The sequence below is a fragment of the Diabrotica virgifera genome, chromosome 3 (genome assembly GCF_917563875.1).
Source record: "Diabrotica virgifera virgifera chromosome 3, PGI_DIABVI_V3a".
NCBI lineage: Eukaryota > Metazoa > Arthropoda > Insecta > Coleoptera > Chrysomelidae > Diabrotica > Diabrotica virgifera.
The window spans coordinates 250,068,950-250,089,408 of NC_065445.1; positions in this window are offsets into that span (position 1 = coordinate 250,068,950).

Genomic DNA, 20,459 nt, shown 5'->3' on the forward strand with positions numbered 1-20,459 from the left:
CCTCTGCGTGTTGAGGGTTCTGCGAAACCCGCTGTTTTATATAAATTTGAGAGTGGCGTTGGTTTCATGCGCCCCGTGACTAAACTGGATGCCTCTTTTATCGCAGTATCAACTTGTTTGATGTGGGCAGATCTGTCCCAAACGGGGCACGCATATTCAGCAGTTGAAAAACACAGTGCCTGTGCCGTTGTTCTTAAGATGTCACGACATGCACCCCATTTACTTCCCGTTAGCTTTCTAAGTACATATGCGGTTACTTTCCCTCTCGTGTTTGTGTAATGGTGTGTGTAGGTAATGGACCAGTCCAGAGGTACTCCGATATACAGGGTGTCCTCGAAAATAGTGCGTTCCTTAAAGGTATAGGTAGAAGGCACCATTTAGAACCAAAAAGTCTCATAATATTTTTTTCTAAATGCAACCGTTTGGCTAAAAAACCAAAATACATTTTGGTACGCAAATTGAAATCTGACAACTATGTATACAAAAATCTAAACATAGACAATCACAATTCAAAAATATTTGCAGCATTTTAGCCATAAGTATTTATAGTGTGGGCTGATTATCGGAGAATAGGCCATTTTTGGGAAAAGTTATTTACCAGCAATTTTATTGCTGAAATCGAATCTTATGATTGTATATATTAATAATATAGGTATGCAAAGTCCGCAGATAGTGTGCTACTTTTTTTATAAACAAAATGGCGCCCGAAAATCGTGTTTTCTTCAATTTTTGCTCTATAACTCCAAAGATTTTAACTTTACACCAAAAACACTCAAATAAAAATTCAACGCAATTAAATTCTGCATAGAGACGTGTTTTTTCCGATTTACTTCGACGAAAACTTTCCCTGGAAAAAGCGGGTATTTCCAACAATATCTTTAATTTTCAACTAAACTTTTAGGTAAGTAATTGTTAATCAATAATTAAATAACTTGGTAATGTAAAAGCACTTTTTGTATAGATTATAATTCCAGAAGCCGATGGAAATTCAATGAACAGTTTAGCAACAATTGAATTGTTAATTAAAAATTTACGGTCGCTATAAAAACGACAATAATTATGATGCATAAGAATAATTATGATTTTTTCATAAGAAGACACTATACCTATCTAACGTACTTTACAGAATTGAAATTGGACCATTTAAGGGGCCTCAGGAATATTTTAAAACTATAAACAATTTTTTGGCTTATAAACAAATAGAATATCTCGGGAAATATTAAACTAAATTAAATTGTGAAAACGGTATTCGAAAAACAACGGCAGGACGCTTCTTTTAAAAGAAAAAACGTTTAATTACGACGAGTGGTTCCTGAGATACGACCGGTGAAATTTGACCGAAATTTACGGCAAAGATATAAACAATAGGATCATAATTTTTAAACTATCACCTTTTTATTTTTGTCCTCTTTCTCGACACCAATTTTCATATCCTTAAAATACTCATAACATATATTATTATAATAAAAACTATCGATAATACGTGTGAAAATTGCCAAAAATAGCAAAATTCCAATCAAAAATTAGGTTGGAGAAAATGTAACCCTCAAAGTTCAAAATCGGTATACGTTAAAAAAATGCATTTTCTCGGCTTCCCATGGAGAAATTTCCTTCATTCTTTTTTTGTTCCCAAATAACTCGAGGAGAGCCATCGAACTAATTCATTACTAAATGTCAGACTTGCTTTTGTTTTGTTATAATAAATTAATTTATTTATTATAACACAAAATTATAATTTTGTTTAAATAAAAATTGTTTAAATAATTATAAAGCTTTCAAATGAGAATATTTATGTTTTTAACTTTAAAAGGTACACTTGTAGTAAGTTTATCAAAAAAAAGCCTACAACTGGAAAAAATATGTAGTTTTCTGTTCTTATAAATAAATTAATCTATTATAACGAAACAAAAGCAAGTTTGACATTTAATAATGAGTTAGTTCGATGGCTCTACTCGAGTTATCAGGGAACAAAAAAAGAATGAAGGAAATTGCTCCATGGGAAGACGAGAAATGCATTTTTTTAACATATACCGATTTTGAACTTTGAGGGTTACATTTTCTCCAACCTAATTTTTGATTGGAATTTTGCTATTTTTGGCAATTTTCACACGTATTATCGATATTTTTTATTATAATAATATATGTTATGAGTACTTTAAAGATATGAAAATTTTTGTGGAGAAAGAGGACAAAAATAAAAAGGTGATAGTTTGAAAATTATGATCCTACTGTTTATATCTTCGCCGTAAATTCCGGTCAACTTTCACCGATTGTATCTCAGGAAACACTTGTCGTAATTAAACGTTTTTTCTTTTAAAAGAAGTGTCCTGCCACTGTTTTTCGAATACCGTTTTCACAATTTAATTTAGTTTAATATTTCCCGAGATATTCTATTTGTTTATAAGCCAAAAATTTGTTTATAATTTTAAAATATTCCTGAGGCCGCTTTAATAGTCCAATTTCAATTCTGTAAAGTACATTAGATAGATATAGTGTCTTTTTATGAAAAAATCATAGTTATTCTTATGCATCAAAATTATTATCGTTATAATAGCGACCGTAAATTTTTAATTAACAATTCAATTGTTGCTAAACGGTTCATTCAATTTTCATCGGCTTCTGGAATTATAATCTATACGAAAAGGGATTTTACATTACTTTAGTTATTTAATTATTGATTAACAATTACTTATCTAAAATTTTAGTTGAATATTAAAAATTTTGTTGGAAAAACCCGCTTTTTCCGGGGAAAGTTTTCGTCGAAGTGAATCGGGAAAAACACGTCTCTATATAGAATTTAATTGCGGAGAATTTTTATTTGGGTGTTTTTTGTGTAACCTTAAAATCTCTGGAGTTATAGAGCAAAAATTGAAAAAAACACGATTTTCGGGCGCCATTTTGTTTATAAAAAAAGTAGCACACTATCTGCGGACTTTGCATACCTGTATTATTAATACATACAATAATAAAATTCGATTCAAGCAATAAAATTGCTGGTAAATAACTTTTCCTTGTATTTTGCTAATTAGCCCAGAGTATTACATTAAACCCTGTCTTCATCCTAAACAAACAAACAAATTCTTGTTTTGTTGGATTTTCAAACATGGGGTGGTACAATTATTTTGCAGGTGTACCTGTCTGACCTACAGTTGTGGTGTCAATAAACTAAATCACAAACAGTTCTTGTACAGTAATGCCAAATTAGTTCATTTTATGAAAATAGAAGTTCGCTTATATGTAAAACAATGTAATTTTTTTTTTGGAAACGGTTAACTTTAGAAAAAAAAGTAATAGGACTTTTTTGTTCTACATTGTGTATTACATCCATACCTTAAAGGAACGCACTATTTTCGGGGACACCCAGTTGGTCTGTTTGTTTTAATTTATTACCATATTACATGCAATTTGGAGTCCAGTTTTTCTGATTGGTATTAACTTCTTAGGTTCCATATTCCACATAAGCAGTGTAAGTTTCCACTGCTTATCGTGTAAAACAATGCATTTTATAAATAATTTACATTTAAAACCTTGTTTGAATTAATTTTAGGCGAAACCTCCCTTTATACGACATCGCAATATGCAAAAACAGAAAAAAAACAATAAAGTTGGTATTGCAACCTCGGATGCCAATGTAAATATGACAACTAAATGAACCACGTGTGATTTATTTATTTATTTAGCGTATGGCTTACATCACAGAATAGGTAATTATTTAGATGAATGCCTTATAAAAAACACCACAAACAGACGTCCAATTTTTTTTATATTCGATTAGTCCTTCGGTTGCAATTACAAAGTCTATAGGATCGCCTGTTTATGCTTTGCCAGCAGTCCTCTACTATGTGCCTGATCGTCTGTCTTGAAGAAGAATCCAGATGCCAGATCACAAGAAGCTGAGGAAAGTTTACCCCATCTGTAGAGGGAGTCAGCGCATCTCCCAAAGTTTATTTTAACTCGATTAAGGGCTGCCCAAATCTGAATTTGAAATTTGAATGGGGACGTTCGAATTCGCCAGGTTTGTCTATGATGTCCGGTAGACAATGGAAATGCCAATCTGTCTTACTTTTCCAATCTTCTCCATCGGGTATTTAAGTCAAAATTGGATTGCTGCAGCGTTTAAGCAGAATTCATAATAGGAAACCTGGATCGGAGATGGTTTCCAAGAATATCGGGGATGTCGTTGTGGACTAGATATTGACGACCGTTTATTAATTGGTAATATTCTTTAACCAATGCATGTTTGCGGCTTAGGTTGGGTGGTGCTACAGCAAGGGTGGGTAGCCACATTGTAGTGATGGGCACAATTGTGCCTGTTATCATATGCATAGCGCGGTTTAGCTGAGTGTCTACAAGGTGGGCATGATTGCTATTTAACCACACTGGTACACAGTATTCTGCCACCGGATATATCAGCCCAAGAGCCGAGGCTGTGGACCCCCATGTAGTGCTGCAGAGTTTCTATATTATATTGTCACGTGTTTTCAATTTTGCTGTTGTTCTGTCTGTGATCGTGATCGTTCTGTCTAAAGTAACTCCAAGGTATTTCGGGGATCATTGCGTTTCAACAGTTCAATGTCATCAAAATATACTCATAATTCTCTGTTTGTCAGCCTGTTGTTGAGATGAAAAGCTGATACTTCATTTTTTGTAGTACTTGGTTGTAATCTCTACTTCTTAAAGAATTCGCTGAGGACGGATAGGTCATTCGTGAGAGCGATTTCTGTAGTTTCTAAAGATTGGTGGCTTGTTGCAAGGGTCTAGTCGTCAGCTTATCCAAACTTCCGAGATTCGGTTTCAGGCATGTCAGCAATATAGAGGCTGAAAAGTAATGGGGCAAGGGCAGAAACCTGTTGAAGGTCATTGTTAAGTTTCATCTGTCTACTCGTCTTCTTTCCCATTATTACTTGGAAGGTTCTGTTTGTCTTGTCAGAATGTTGTCAGTGAGGTTTATTATCTTTATGCAGGGGATAATACGGGCCAGTTTATAAATTAGTCTGGGCTGATTATCGGAGAATAGGCCATTTTTGGGAAAAGTTATTTACCAGCAATTTTATTGCTGGAATCGAATTATAAGATCCTATATATTAATAATATAGGTATGCAAAGTCCTCAGATAGTGTGCTACTTTTTTTATAAACAAAATGGCGCCCGAAAATCGTGTTTTTTTCAATTATTGCTCTAGAACTCCCAAGATTTTAACATTACAACAAAAACACTAAAATAAAAATTCACCGTGATTAAATTCTGCATAGAGACGTGTCTTTCCCGATCTGCTCCGACGAAAATTTTCCTCGGAAAATGCGGGTTTTCCCAACAAAATCTTTAATTTTCAAATTAAGTTTTAGATAAGTAATTATTTACCAATAATTAAAAAAATTGGTGACTTAAAAGCCTTCTTGGTTTAGATTATAGTTCCAGAAGCTGGTGAAAATTAAACGAATATTTTAGCAACAATTCAATTGTTAATTAATAATTTACGGTCGCAATAATAACCAAAATAATTATGATATACTGATCAAACTTTAAAATCTTATAAAGATGAGATGCCTATTTAACATTTTGTCGACAAAATATAAATTTTTTATTTTTTTGCATAATCTTTAAATGTTTAAAAAAAATAGTTATAAACAAATTAACGTTTCTCAGAAAGTTTTTATTATATTTTAATTTTTAAAAAATAGCTAAAATGCGCAATTTAAATATCTTGAAAATGAATGCTTTAAAACTTTTTTTGCAACCATTTGCAAAAAAGTTATGAAACAGGAAAGTAAACATACGATTACTACGGTGTTAATATTTTTTTTTAATTCTTTCAAAGCGTAGAAGTGAGTTTAAAGTACAAGCTAATTATTTATAAAACAATATCGATTATCAGCTTAATGGCTATATTTTAATTAAAGATTATAAATATATTTTTTTGTAATTTACACGCGCGAAAGTAGAATAATACAGTACCGTAGCTACCCTCCCACATACACAACTCGCGCGAGTTTAAGCGTGTCAGTCGCTTCGAGTGAACATTTTATCTCCGGCTCTGTATCAAGCCTACTTTCGCGCTAAAAATTACAAAAAAAAGTATTTTTAATCTTTGATTAAAATATAACCATTGCACTAATTTTTGACATTCTTTGTGAGTAATTAGATTGTACCATAGACTCACTTTTAAGCTTTGAAACAATTAAAACAAATTATAAACAATGGAGATATCGTATATTTATTTTGCTGTTTCCTAACTTTTTTGCAAATGGTTGGAAAATTTTTTTAAAGCATTCATTTTCAAGACCTATGAAATACGCATTTTAAGTATTTTTTAAAATTAGAATATAATAAACAATTTCTAAGAAATGTTAATTTGTTTATAACAATTTTTTTAAATATTTAAAGATTATGCAAAAAAATGAAAAATTTATATTTTGTCGACAAAATATTAAATAGGCATCACACCTTTATAATCTTTCTAAGTTTGATCAATGTCTCATGATTATTTTGGTTGTTATTGCGACTGTAAATTGTTAATTAACAATTGAATTGTTGCTAAAATATTCGTTTCATTTTAACCGGCTTCTGAATTTATAATCTATACCAAGAAAGCTTTAATTTCACCAAGCTATATAATTATTGATAAATAATTACTGGCCCAAAAAATTTATTTGAAAATTCGAGATTTTGTTGGCAAAAACCCACGTTTTCCGAGGAAAATTTTCGTCGGAGCAAATTGGGAAAAACATGCCTCTATGTAGAATTAAATTTGGGGTGAATTTTTATTAGAGTATTTTTGTTGTAAAGTTAAAATCTTCGGAGTTATAGAGCAATAATTGAAAAAAATACGATTTGTCGGCGCCATTTTGTTTATAAAAAAAGTAGCACACTATCTGTGGACTTTGCATACCTATATTAATAATATATAGGATCTTATAATTCGATTAAAGCAATAAAATTGCTGGTAAATAACCTTTCTTTGTACTTACTAATTAGACCAACGTATAATAACTATTTTTTTTTTCAAAATTTAAAGATTATGCAAAAAAAAAGAAAAATTTATATTTTGTCGATAAAATATTAAACAAGCATCTCGTCTTTATAATCTTTATAAGTTTGATCAATGTATCATGATTATTTTGGTTATTATTGCGATCGTAAATTGTTAATTAACAATTGAATTGTTGCTAAAATATTCGTTTAATTTTCACCAGCTTCTGGAATTACAGTATATACCAAAAAATCTTTGATGTCACTAAGTTATTTAATTATTGATTAATAATTACTTACCTAAAACTTTATTTGAAAATTATAGTTTTTGTTAGGAAAACCCGCATTTTCCGAGGAAAATTTTCGTCGGAGCAAATCGGAAAAAACATGCTTCTATGTAGAATTAAACTGGGGTGAATTTTTATTTGAGTGTTTTTGTTATAAAGTTAAAATCTTCGGAGTTATAGAGCAATAATTGAAAAAAATACGATTTGTCGGCGCCATTTTGCTTATAAAAAAAGTAGCACACTATCTGCGGACTTTGCATACCTATATTATTAATATATAGGATCTTATAATTCGATTCCAGCAATAAAATTGCTGATAAATAACGTTTCCATGAATTTTGCTAATTAGCCCAGAGTAAATATTAACACCGCACCACGTGCGATGAAACCGGTAATACGAGGGCTATCTAGAAATTTCTTTACGTTTTGATCTGTAACCGCTAGGGGTCGGGCTAGCGCGGCCATCTTAGCATCGTGACGTTCCTCCGTTCAGTAGCTGTCGAGCCGTGCTAGCGCGAAGTCACTGTCTCTTCTCGTTATTTTACAACAGCTGTTTGAAATGTGTGCTGCGATCAAAAACCCCGCCAGTTGTGAGGTGCGATCGGTAATACGATTCTTTTTGGCTAAAAAAAAACAACAAACCAATTGAAATTTATCGCGAAATTTGTGCTGTTAACGAGAACAATGTGACCACTGAAGATAGAGTGCGTCAATGGTGCATTAAATTCAAAAATGGTCGAATCAATGTGCACGATGAAGAACGAAGTGGACGTCCAAGCATTGGATGCGTTCGGACGACCATAGCGGCTGACTGTCAGCAGAAATCGGCTGAGTGGTTGTATCCAGCCGTGATAGGGAAAGCTTAGTAAATCTCTCAGCGGCTGACTTCCAGCGGTGACGTCTGACAGCTACTGCTGGCTCAGTTGTCCAGCCGCTGTGGTCGTCCGAACGCACCCATTGACTGATAAACTTGTCTTCAAGTGGGAGTGTTTCCTCATTCGCCGTTTAGTCCATCTGGCTTGCAACACAGCGCTTTGATGACGATGTGGAGCTACGGGACGGTGTTGAGTACCTGGTTGAAGTGTCAGGCGGCAGAATTTTATGACAATGGTATTTCAAAACTAGTTCACCGCTATGATAAGTGCCTGAATTTGTTGGAAGATTATGTATTTGAGTATTTGAGTGTCTCTTTTAAATGTATACAATAAAATCTTTTTCTTGTACTTATTTTTTTTTACATTCCAAAACGAAACGTATTTTCTGGATAGCCTGCATATATAGCCAACACAATCGTGTCGTATCAGTTCGAACAAGTTATAAAACAGCATATAAAATTTTGATTCATATTTCACGTGTTAATAAGACCCACACAATTGTGACTTCCTGGAGTGTAAAGGATATAAATTACAATGTTTGTAGATTTTTGTCAACAAGTCCAGACGTATTAAGCTGGGATCCCATGGAACATGGTGTGGTATGTCAAAAGAAATAGAAAAAGATAAACACAAAGGAGGGAATAAACGCAACGTGAAATAGCGTTATTCCCCTCAAAAATTTGTGATTTATCATCCTTGGGTTAGAACCGGAAAGTCTATTTATGGCCGGAGTGGATCGGTGCGGGATCTCCCATAGTTTGTCGGTAAATACACGGTTCAAAGGAAGTCAGAAGCTGATACAGACTAAGTATGTACCCATCCAACCCTTCCGATTCGGCTAGGGACTTGTACGGTCAGTGCCGTGTTGATTTAAGTATGGAATGGTCTAAAGACGTTGTGTTGGAGTTTTTATCATTGTATGAATTAACCAACTTACTAAAACTCCTACTGCCCAAAACTGGTGGTGTACCCTCGATACTAGAGTGGACACGTTTCATCGAAATGGTCCGACCGAATTTATAAAAAAATTAAATATTTATTAATTTCAGAGTAACGTGAGGCGCCAACTGTGCCCTCTTTTCTTTTCACTATTATGTATTTTATATTTCTATTTGTCAACGTGAACTAGCGAAGAGTGTCACACCACATTCCATGGGATTCCGTCTTTAGGTTTAAACATTCGATATATTCTTTAAGGTCACAACCAATTGTTTGCCTCTACATATATCACTGTATTTGTCGCTGATTTTTATACATATTTATATACATACACGGTTTAGTTGATTGACAATATACAAGGTTTTATTAATTGTCTCTTAGAGACAGACTAAGACCTCAATAACAACTGAGGTGGTAAAAACAATTCGCGCTTTTCCTTAAAGAATATGCTAATGACATTAGCTACAGTGGTAAAGCGAGTTAAACTTACAATTGTACTAAAAATATCTGAAACTGCGAAGGTCAATCAGGTAGCAAATCAAGGAGAGGGGACTTTAGTTGAACGCGTTGGTGCAAAGAGTAAACATCAATTAAAAATGCATTGTGCACGAAGTCAGTGGTTTTGCGACATTGCCAGATAAAATCGTCGAATAGTTGTTTATTTAGAATCTTCTTCTTCTTCACCTGCCTTTTCCGTTTCGAATGTTGGCAATTAACATGGCTATTCTGACTTTGTTTACGGCAGATTTGAATAAATCTGAATAGTAGAAATAAGGGGGAGAGGGAGACGCACTACATCGCCAAATCCACCAGTTAATAACGCATATATGGTTAGAAGAAAGGATAGCAGAAAGATGGAAGGAGAACATCATCAACAGTGCCCATCCACAAAAAAGGGGACAAAAGAAAATTCGCGAATTATAGAGGAATTTTACTCCTAAACACGGCATATAAAATCCTCTCAAACATCATTCTTAGTAGACTAACCCCTTATGCTGAAAATGTCCTAGGAGAATATCAAGCCGGTTTGAAGGCAAACAGATCAACAATAGACCAACTATTCACGCTGAGACAGCTTCTAGAAAAGGGATGGGAGTATGCCAGATCCATACACAATATCTTCATAGACTTTCGACAGGCATATGATAGTGTAGAAAGAAGCCAAGTATGAAATGCCATGGCGGAGTTCTCAATACCAAAGAAACTCATTCGGATGGAGGGTGGAAGTACGTGTAAATAATAAATTGTCTGGCAGCTTTGAAATCAACAGTGGACTCAAACAGGGTGATGCGTTATCTCCACTACTATTTAACCTTGTATTAGAGAAAGCCATGAGGTCGGCCGAAATAAAAACAGAATTGCTATCGAGTCAAGGTCCCAAGCTATTACTAGCATATGCAGATGACACTGATCTCGTTGGTGACTCCATTCTATCTATAAAAGACAATGCGAAAGGAGCAACAAGTGAAGTAGGGCTGAGGATTAATGAAGAGAAGACGAAATATATGTGTATAAATAAAACGACACGAAGAGACAGTATAGGACAAAATGTGACGGTCAACACCTTCAATTTCGAAAGACTACAACGTTTTAGGTATCTGGGGGTCGTAATCACAGCTGACAACGATGTTATTGAAGAAATAAAAGACAGAATCCAATCGGCAAATCGCTGTCTATTCGCACTGGACAAGCTTTTCAAATAAAAAAATCTTACAAGAAGTTCAAAGATCAAAATCTATAAATCGTCAGACCTGTACTAATATATGGATCCGAAACCTGGACCATGACCAAAGCAAACGAAGAAAAGCCCAGACGTTTTAAATGGAAAATACTTTGAACAAAACATTTTCGGACCTCACCACAAACCAGTATAGGATCAGAACCAATATCGAATTAAAAGCACTCTAAAATAACGCCGATATTGTCCAAGAAATTAAATCAGAGCGACTAAGATGGGCAGGCCACGTGCACAGACTTCATAACGAGAGACTTGTAAGACTGGTATGAGAAGAGATTCCTACAGGCAAAAGACCACTCGGACGTCCCAGAATGCGATAGAGAGATAACATCCAAGCAGATGTCCGGAAAATGAACATTCCCTTTGACCCTTGGTTGATGGAAGACCGAACAAATTGGAAAAAAGTTGTACAGTCAGCCAAGACCTACCCAGGGTTGTAGCGCTACGTGATGATTATGAGATTTGAATAGCTCGGTAGATAATATATCCGAACCAATGACAACTCCCGCAAGTTTTGGAGCCACGAGTGTCTCCTTCCTGGACCCCTTCTGCTGTCTATTTTCCTTTGGATAATTAGCTGAAGTATTCTACATGTACTGTGCCTCATAACGTGACCCAAGTATTCCAACTTTCATTTCTATATAGTTATTGCTACCTCTTTCTCCTTACCTATCCGATGTAGTACCTCCTCGTTGACCACGTGCTCGGTCCCGGATATACGTAATACACGTCGGTAGGCCCACATTTTGAAGGCCTCTACTTACTTACTTAATCCAGAACTCGTCTACCTTTCGGTGTAAGTTATTACGGAGTTAGGTTCTCCGTCGTTTTCTTCCACATTTTCTTCCATTTCCTTCTATCCATGGCCAATGTTTTTGTTTCCTCCCATTTTATTCCTCTTTTGTCGGCCGCTTCCCTCACTTCTTCTGGCCACGTCTTTCTTGGTCTTCCTCTTTTCTTTCTTCCCATATCTCTCGCTTCATATATCTGTCTTACTATTTTTTCTTCTCGGCTTCTCAGTACGTCCGAGCCATCTAAGTTGTCCTTGTTCGATTGTTGTTGTAACTGGGTGTATTTTCAGATTTTCTCTAAAGGTTTGATTTGTAATTTTATCTTTCCTTGTTTTTCCCTCCATTGTTCTCAAGAATTTTTGTGTTTATTTCTACCTCCACTTTCTACATTAATGTTACGGCCATTGTCCACTCCTCCATTCCATATAAAAAAAACGGAAATGCATAACATTTGAAAAGTCGGATTTTGAAGTAGTGTGAGGCTGTTTGAGGTAAAAATTTGCTTCATGCTAGTGAATGATACTCTGGCTTTTTCTATTCGTATACGTATCTCTTTCGCTTATTGCTAAGTATGTATACGAATCCACGTCCTCACTGCTTTGATTGTCTAATGTCAGTTGCTTTGCTGTTTGTTGGATTTTACTTACTAACATCTATTTGGTTTTTGTGGTGATCAGTTAGAGCCCATATTTGGGCATTTGTTCTTTGTATCTTACCCATCAGGCAACTCAGCTCATCCATGCTACATGCGAGAGTCAGTGTCGTCAGCATACCTCATGTTATTAATTGAGGGGATTAGATGCTAAGGGGTACAAGTGACAAAATATTGTAAATTGAGTTAAGTGCACAAAATAATACTAGATAGTACTAATAATTTAGTGGCAAAGAGATACAGATGAATTAAACTACTGGTGGCGACATATCGCAGGGTCTAGTTTGACTACTTACGAAATATTTAAAAAGAGTTTGCCACTGGCGAAGCGTCCATGTAACCACTGTTACCATTGGTAACAGTTAAAAATCTTGCAAATAAATATTTTATGACTACTATGAAATAATTCCATTTATATTTTTTACCAACAGAAATATTTGTTAATACGTAGTACCTACCAAATTCAGTAAATAGCCAATTAGACGCACGAAAATATTGGCGAGATTACATGTGAATACATTTGAATCCGTTGCAGGGTTGCACGTTATTATATTCCGTTACCACTTCTAGTTCTGGTAACGAAAGATGATTCTCGCTATCGGTCGAGACTGAAAATTTTGAAGGAATGACGACTCCAGAGACGGCGCGGGCACGCTGTGTATATCAGTATTGTCACCATTTTACAATATGGTAACGCTAGTTTAGTAGCTATTCGTGCATTTGAATTTGAACATGGAAGAATGTTGCTGCGTAATCGATCAACTACTTGAAAAGTCATTATCCTTGTATATTTTTTTATGTATAATTTTGAAGAAAAAAATGAAATTATTGAAAATAGAAGATTTAAAATACACAAACACTAGTTTTCAAAATATGTTCTGTTCCCTACTTGTTTATTTTTGATGTTAATTTTATTGTAGAATAATCTGTTTAGTTTGTTTATTATTTATTGTTATACCTATTACATGCATATAATACATGTATACATAATTACAAAAACTTATATTTGGGAGGTTCAAAATAATTGTTATCTACTTTTTATGTCATATTATGTATAAGTTTTTAGTTTGTGAAAACTGTCATTATAGACAGCAGTGCGTGAAGGGTTTAAAGTGTGCGTGAAGTAACAATGTATTTTAAATGGGATTTACTTTTTCGCACACTTTCAATGGGTTTTTGGGCACAATTCCATTTAATCAAGTATCCTTAACTTTCGCGTTGTCATATTTATGACAATATGAGCAATGACTTACAATAGGGTAGCCGAACGTCCCGAAAAAACGATATTTTCCCGTTTTTTAACGATTTGTCCCGGTGTCCCGAAAAAGTCTCTCGGGACGCCTAAATGTCTCGTATTTTTCCTTCAGTTTCAATTGTTTCTTCAATTTCGGCATTTGTTTTCATTATTATTTCTCCCTCTCTCATTATACATTGTGGTCCAGTATTGTTCTCATTATTGTTCGTTCAAATTTCGGAATGTTCTGTTCCTCTTTCTTATTAATCGTCGTTGTTTCCATCCCATATGTATCAACAGGTCTTATTAAGGTATTATATTATTTCATATTATACTTGTCTTGTTTCTCAACAGATTTCTAATCATTCCATATGTTTTTCTGCCTTTCAGAATGCTTTCCTCTCTTCTCTCTTTTCCGGTTTTCCATATTGTTACTCCCAAGTAGCTAAAGGTGGATACAAGTTTGTCCTCCGATTACTTTCAATATCAGATTAAATGATAGTGTCGGGGAGACAGAGTCACCTTATTTCACTCATTTATTTACATTTATCTCCTTAGAAGTTGTTCGTTGAAACTGATCCTTGCTTTGGTGTTCTTTAGGCTTACTGTTAGCATAATTTGTCTTAATATTTTTGGGATTCCAACATTCTCTATCTCCTCCATCATTTTCGTCCGATTGGTTATATCAAAAGCGCTTTTAAAATCTATGAATATTCGGGGAATTTCTGTGTTGTATTCTCTAGATTTTTGAATTATTTGTTTCCCTGTATGTGTGAAATTGTGAAATTAATCATCGACCTCCTTGGTCTGAATCCATTCTGCTATTCTCCTAATATTCGTTCAGTGCATTATTTAAGTCTCATGTTTAGTATGTTTGCTAGAATGTTATATGTGGTGTTTAATAAAGTTATTGCTCTTTAATTCTCACACTCCTCCCTATCTCCTTTGTTTTCATATATTATAGGTACTATAATACCTGTGTTCCAATCGTCTGGTAGTCAGTTTTGTCCATAATTTGTTGTATTAGTTGGTTTATTTCTTTATGTAATTCTCTTCCTCCGTATTTTTTTAATTCCACTACTTTTTCATCTTCTCCTGCTGCTTTTCCGTTTCCTAGGTTTTGAATATTTGTTTTTGTACTTCTTCGGCTGTGAAAATTTCGACTTCGTCGTTATCTTCTACGGTTTTATTTCTTCATCGCAGTGTGCTTCCTTCTTCATGGTGAATAGCATTTTTTCGTAATATTCTTCCCATATTTTGCTGATCTGTTTCTCTTCAAATACGGTTTCTGCTTTCTGGTTTTTTAGTCCTCTTGTTTTGCTTGATTTAATGCTGGGCTTATTTTTTGTTGCTCTGACTTTTTTGTAAAATTGCTTTATTTACTGTTCAGTTAACAACTGTTTTGTTCTGACGGATTGTTAATCCATGATATTCTGGCTGAGTTTTTTTACTTTGTTTCGCAGTCTTGATCGTACGTAAATTACATATTCAAAGGTAAATTGAAAAGGATTTGTAGGTCCCAAATTAGCTAAAAGACCATGTTTCATCCTGCCTATTTGAATATCGCCCCAAACCCTTCTTGGCAGTGGCGTACCCGGAGAGGGGACTTGGGGGTTAAACCCCCTTTCCCCCAGGGCATATGAAAAATTTATAAAAAAAGTAGGAAAATGTAACTTGTCTTTCACAAACAAAACAAAAAAATACGCCAACCCCCCTCCCCAGAGAAAAATTCTACGCCACTGCTCCTTGGATGTGTCCCGTTTTTTCAAGTATATGATCTGGTCACCCTAACTTACAACAAAATTTTTGACAGTTTTGTGGTTTGAAAGTAGTTAGGATTTTTAAATGTCAAAGTTCTAAAAATTGTAGAATAGAAATGAATTCCAGTGACGAAGAGTTATAGTTTTTTTATTTGTTTATCGTAGATAAAATATTGTATGAAACTGTGCGTGAAGTACTTTTTGCGAACTTACGCGATGTATAGCACTCGCTCCGTTGTCGCTCGTGCTCTAAATATCGCGTGCGTTCGCAAAAAACATACTTCACGAACTGTGTCATAAATAACTATTTTTCAATAAGATTTTTGATAAGATCTAGTTTTGGTAACACTTTAGAAAAAGTCACGCTTCGCCACTGGAGTTTGCGGAAAACAGGTATAACTACACTTGTATCTCTTTGAATGTATGGTATTGGATATTAAAAAGTGACAAAGTATTAAGTGGCAAAGAGAAACAAGTGCAAAATTTGAAGCAAAGTTGTACAATTGCGAACGTTTTTTTCAAAATTTCAAATATTTTGAATGAAAATAAATAGTAACTTTACAAAAGCTTTTACAATTAGATAAATAAAACGTATAAAATTAATTCAAAATAAGACCATAAGTGATTAATTTGCTGTAGAAGTGACTATGTAAATTTAACTTTGACTTCGTTTTTCTCAATTAAAGCATGTTATCACTTGTACCCCTAACATTTAATGCCCTCAATTATTTCTCCAATTATCTTTGCGCCCTCTGTTCTAACGCTGCCTAAAATACTTCTTCTGAGTATATGTTAAAGAGAATAGGAGACAAGATACAGCCCTGCCGAACCCCTTTCTTAATTTCAATTTAGAATACGTTTAGTTTTTTTAATAAACATGAATATTACAAGTATCATAAGAAATAGGACACTAAATGCACAATCTTTTAAAATTATACACAATGTTTTAAAATTTACGCAGGAGGAAGCAAAAGGAAATTTTACTCTGAAAAAGGTAACAAATAAAAATCTGAAAAACGTTTGAAACTCGATTGATCTGACAACGTCGCGTAACCAAAGTTTTCCATCGGTCTGACCTTGGTGGTCTCAGATATCTCTTTCGACTTATACTTATAGCTTGTAATATTGACAGAAACTTCTACTTTATATTTTCTCTATTACATTATTATTGTTTATTTAAACTGACGCTAGACAATTTTTTGAGTTCGAACATTCTTAGTGTCTAAACATTTTAATTTAAGGTTACATTGTTTAATTATTGGTATTCCCGCCAGTCGCCCAGAAATCCACATTGACAAGTATTATACAGTGCTAATCAAAAGTCCGCACGCCCTCGTATCTTTTGAACGGTTATACCTATAATAGTGAAATTTGGAGGGAGGAAATAAACGGACGTAAGCTTCTTAACTAGTCATGACAGGTGACGTAATAGTGACAGATGACGTTACAGAGCCACAGTGACCGATAATTTTAAATGTGACCATATGACAAGTGATAACTTGTTTGAAAGGTATTCAAAATACCTATTCAGTCATATTAATTTTTTTGGGTTTTAGTTAATTTTGATTTTGGTGAATAAACTAAATAAATATATTATAGTTTCGCATATAAAATTACGTCAACGTAAACCTTTTTGACAAGTAATCATATGCAGAATTTTGAATTTTTATTAATTAAATGCGAAACTACAATTTTATATTTATTTCATTTATTCATCAAAATTAGCTTAAACTCAAACAAAGTTAGTATGACTGAATAGGTATTTTCAATAACTTTCAAACGAGGTATCACTTGCCATAAGGTCCCATTTAAAATTATCTGTCACAGTGGCGCTGTAAAGTCATCTGTCACTATATTACGTCACCTGTCATGACTAGTTAAGAAGCTTACGTCCGTTTATTTCCTCCCTCCAAATTTCACTATTATAGGTATAACCGTTCAAAAGATACGAGGGGGTACGGACTTTTGACTAGCACTGTATATGTTCTACACAAAAAATATTGTGGAAGTAATATTTGAGCCAAATAAAGAGGAAAATCTAGTTACTTTTGAATATTGTAATCTAGAAGTTCCTTAAATTTGGTTCAAACGTAATATTTTTAAGCTACTAAGTTATACATGGTAAAATTGTGTTTTAATTAATGGAAAAATTAGCATAATTGTTACGTACGTAGTGTATTGCTATGTAAAATTATTGCAATATGTACGTTGTGACAGCACAAAATAGCTACTGTCATCAACGTCAATCAGCCCTAATTTGTCCATTGTTAAGCATGGCTCTCCTCCAGATATTTCCATTTTCTTTCTTTTCTGCACCTCGGTTATCAAATGTCACAATTCTTTTGAGGTCGTGGGTCTATCACGTTGAGGATCTTCTCCAACTTCGCCTGTCTGCCCTTGGTCTCCACTCAAGCAAGTTTTTTGTCCTCTGTGGTCTTTCAACAGTTACGGTATGAGGAGCAAAAAACAAGAATCGCAACCCATAGTGTAAGGAATGGTTGCAAAGAAGAAATAAATTTACACACATCAATCTCCTTAATGAATGAATGATTGAAGGAGGGTCAGATAATAGAGCAAGTCATGGAGTTTAAATATCTATAGGCATCACATTATTTAGCTACGGAAAGCTCGAAACAGAAGTGGAAGATCAGGTGAATAAAGCAAACAGGGGCGCTGGTTGCCTGAATGAAACAATATAGAGAAATAAAAATATCAGAAAAGAAGTGAAAGGAAGGCAGAATTTACAAAACAGTCATCAGATCAATAATGACATAAGCGGCAGAAACCCGACCTGATACAGAAAGGACAAAAAGAATGCTAGAAACAGCAGAGATGAAAACACTTCGAAAAATCGATGGTGACACTATGGGATAGAGCTAGAAGTACAGATATACAACGGAGATGCAAGGTGGACAACATTAATAACTGGGTAAAAAACATATAAGAGTAGAATGGAACGACTACATAAGCCGAATGGCAACAAATAGAGTAGTAAGGACGGCGAGAGACGGTTCCTCAATAGGAAGACGATCAGTGGGAAGACCACGAAAACGATGGAATGACAACTTACTGGAGGCACATTGAAAAACAGACAGAGTCATGTCTACACAAAAAGAAGAAGAAGAAAAAGAATCTCCTTAATGAATTAATGCATGAACCATATGATAACAATTTTCTGTGCATTAAAGAATTAGTGTACAACGAGTTGCTATCACTTGTGTCTGCCTTGATTAAGAAGAAAGATACACAAATGACAGCACGTATATGACGATTTAGAAAACCTTAAAAATGTTAGTAAATGTAAAGATAACTCTCGTATTAGACACTACTTTAGTTAGCATTTTCAAAATGAGATAATCAATATTTTAACCAAAAAGGTTCTAAGATTCTATTTACTTTAGTTTATTGGCTTTGAGTTTCGACGGTTTCTCTCGCGGTTTGAAACTTGTATTTTTCTAATAAAATTGGTGTATGTGAAATATACAAAACGAGAAAAATAGATATTTATCTAGAAAAACACAAATTATTAACTGAAATATTATTGTAACCTGATTACTGAACGAATACACAGAATGAATAGTAAAAGTAATAATGTTTTTTTTATTTTATGCATTATAATTTTAATATTTAATACAGTGGAACCTCGATAACTCGGATTAATCGGGACCGCGACCGATCCGGGTTATCGAAAATCCGAGATAGCCGGAGAATATGGTAAAAATTAATAAAATACGGTATACTTACAGATAAACTCCGTTAGAATTTAAATAACATGAAATATATTTATAAATATGCACAGTACCTACTCATTAAAATTACTAAAAAAACACCAAACCCAAACGTAAGCAAATGGAAGCGAACAATACAAGACACACAATACTAAAGACCATTGTTTATAAAAGAATTTTTTAAATAGTCTTTCCTAAACAATGCTGACAGTTTGAAATAAAAAGGGATATATACTACAGACAGGTGGCTGTTGTTTCTGCGGCGTGTGCTATAAGTCATTTTTAATATCGTATAGTTCAAATTACACACATAAGTACACATTATCTCTCAAATATTATATTACATACATTTTTATTGTTGAAAGGTTTGTCTGATAATTAACTATTTTGATTGGAAATAAGCCACAATTAAATTGAAAAATACAAAATATTGAAAATCAAAATGTTTCTGATGAAAATCGGTCCGGGTTAGCCGGACTTCCGGGTTATCGGGGGCCGACTTATCGGGGTTCCACTGTATATATAAAATCCACAAGGAAAAGAAAATGTTTTTCCTGCAGTTGGCTGTATACCATCAATCACAAAATTGGAAAGAAATCCTTTGTAAAAGGTATAACATTTGTTTTATTAAAATCCCTTAAAAGGGCTACATCACAACAAAACGTTTTCGATTTTTATAAAAAATCATCATCAGTGTTCGATAAACTGGATGCTAGCTGAGCCACAAAAGAAAAATATCCGGGTAAAAACCCTTTACATATAATATAGATGCCTTAAAAGTGCATACTTCAATAAAAAGCACTGTGATGGTCACATGGCAACCAGGATAATGCCCTAAGCTAATGTATAGAGATTTCCCAACACGTGGGATCCAAATTGAGTTGATTACATTTCAATGACTTAATGGCAACTCATTTGTAAAAGGTACAGGAAGAGCTACGTTCTGCAAAAACCACAAATTACCCCCTTTAAAGGGGTGAAAAGGGGGGTTCCGGGGCGAAATATTTTCAGAAAAATTTAGTCTTATAATAAGGGCCCCTTGATATACCAGAAAAAAAATAAAACCGGACTTGTGTCCATTTTGCAAGGTTCAACCTTTGTTTCCTACAATATACAGGGTGTCCCGAAAAGAATGGTCATAAATTATACCACATATTCTGCGACCAAAAATAGTTCGATTGAACCTAACTTACCTTAGTACAAATGTGCTCATAAAAAAAGTTACAGCCCTTTGAAGTTACAAAATGAAGATCGATTTTTTTCAATATATCGAAAACTACTAGAGATTTTTATTGAAAATGGACATGTATCATTCTCATAGCAGAAACATCTTAAAACAAAATTATAGTGAAATTGGTCCACCCCATAAAAATTTTATAGGGGTTTTGTTCCCTTAAACGCCCCCAAACTTTTGTGTACGTTCCAATTAATTCATTATTGTGGTACCGTTAGTTAATCACAACGTTTTTAGAACTTTTTTGCCTCT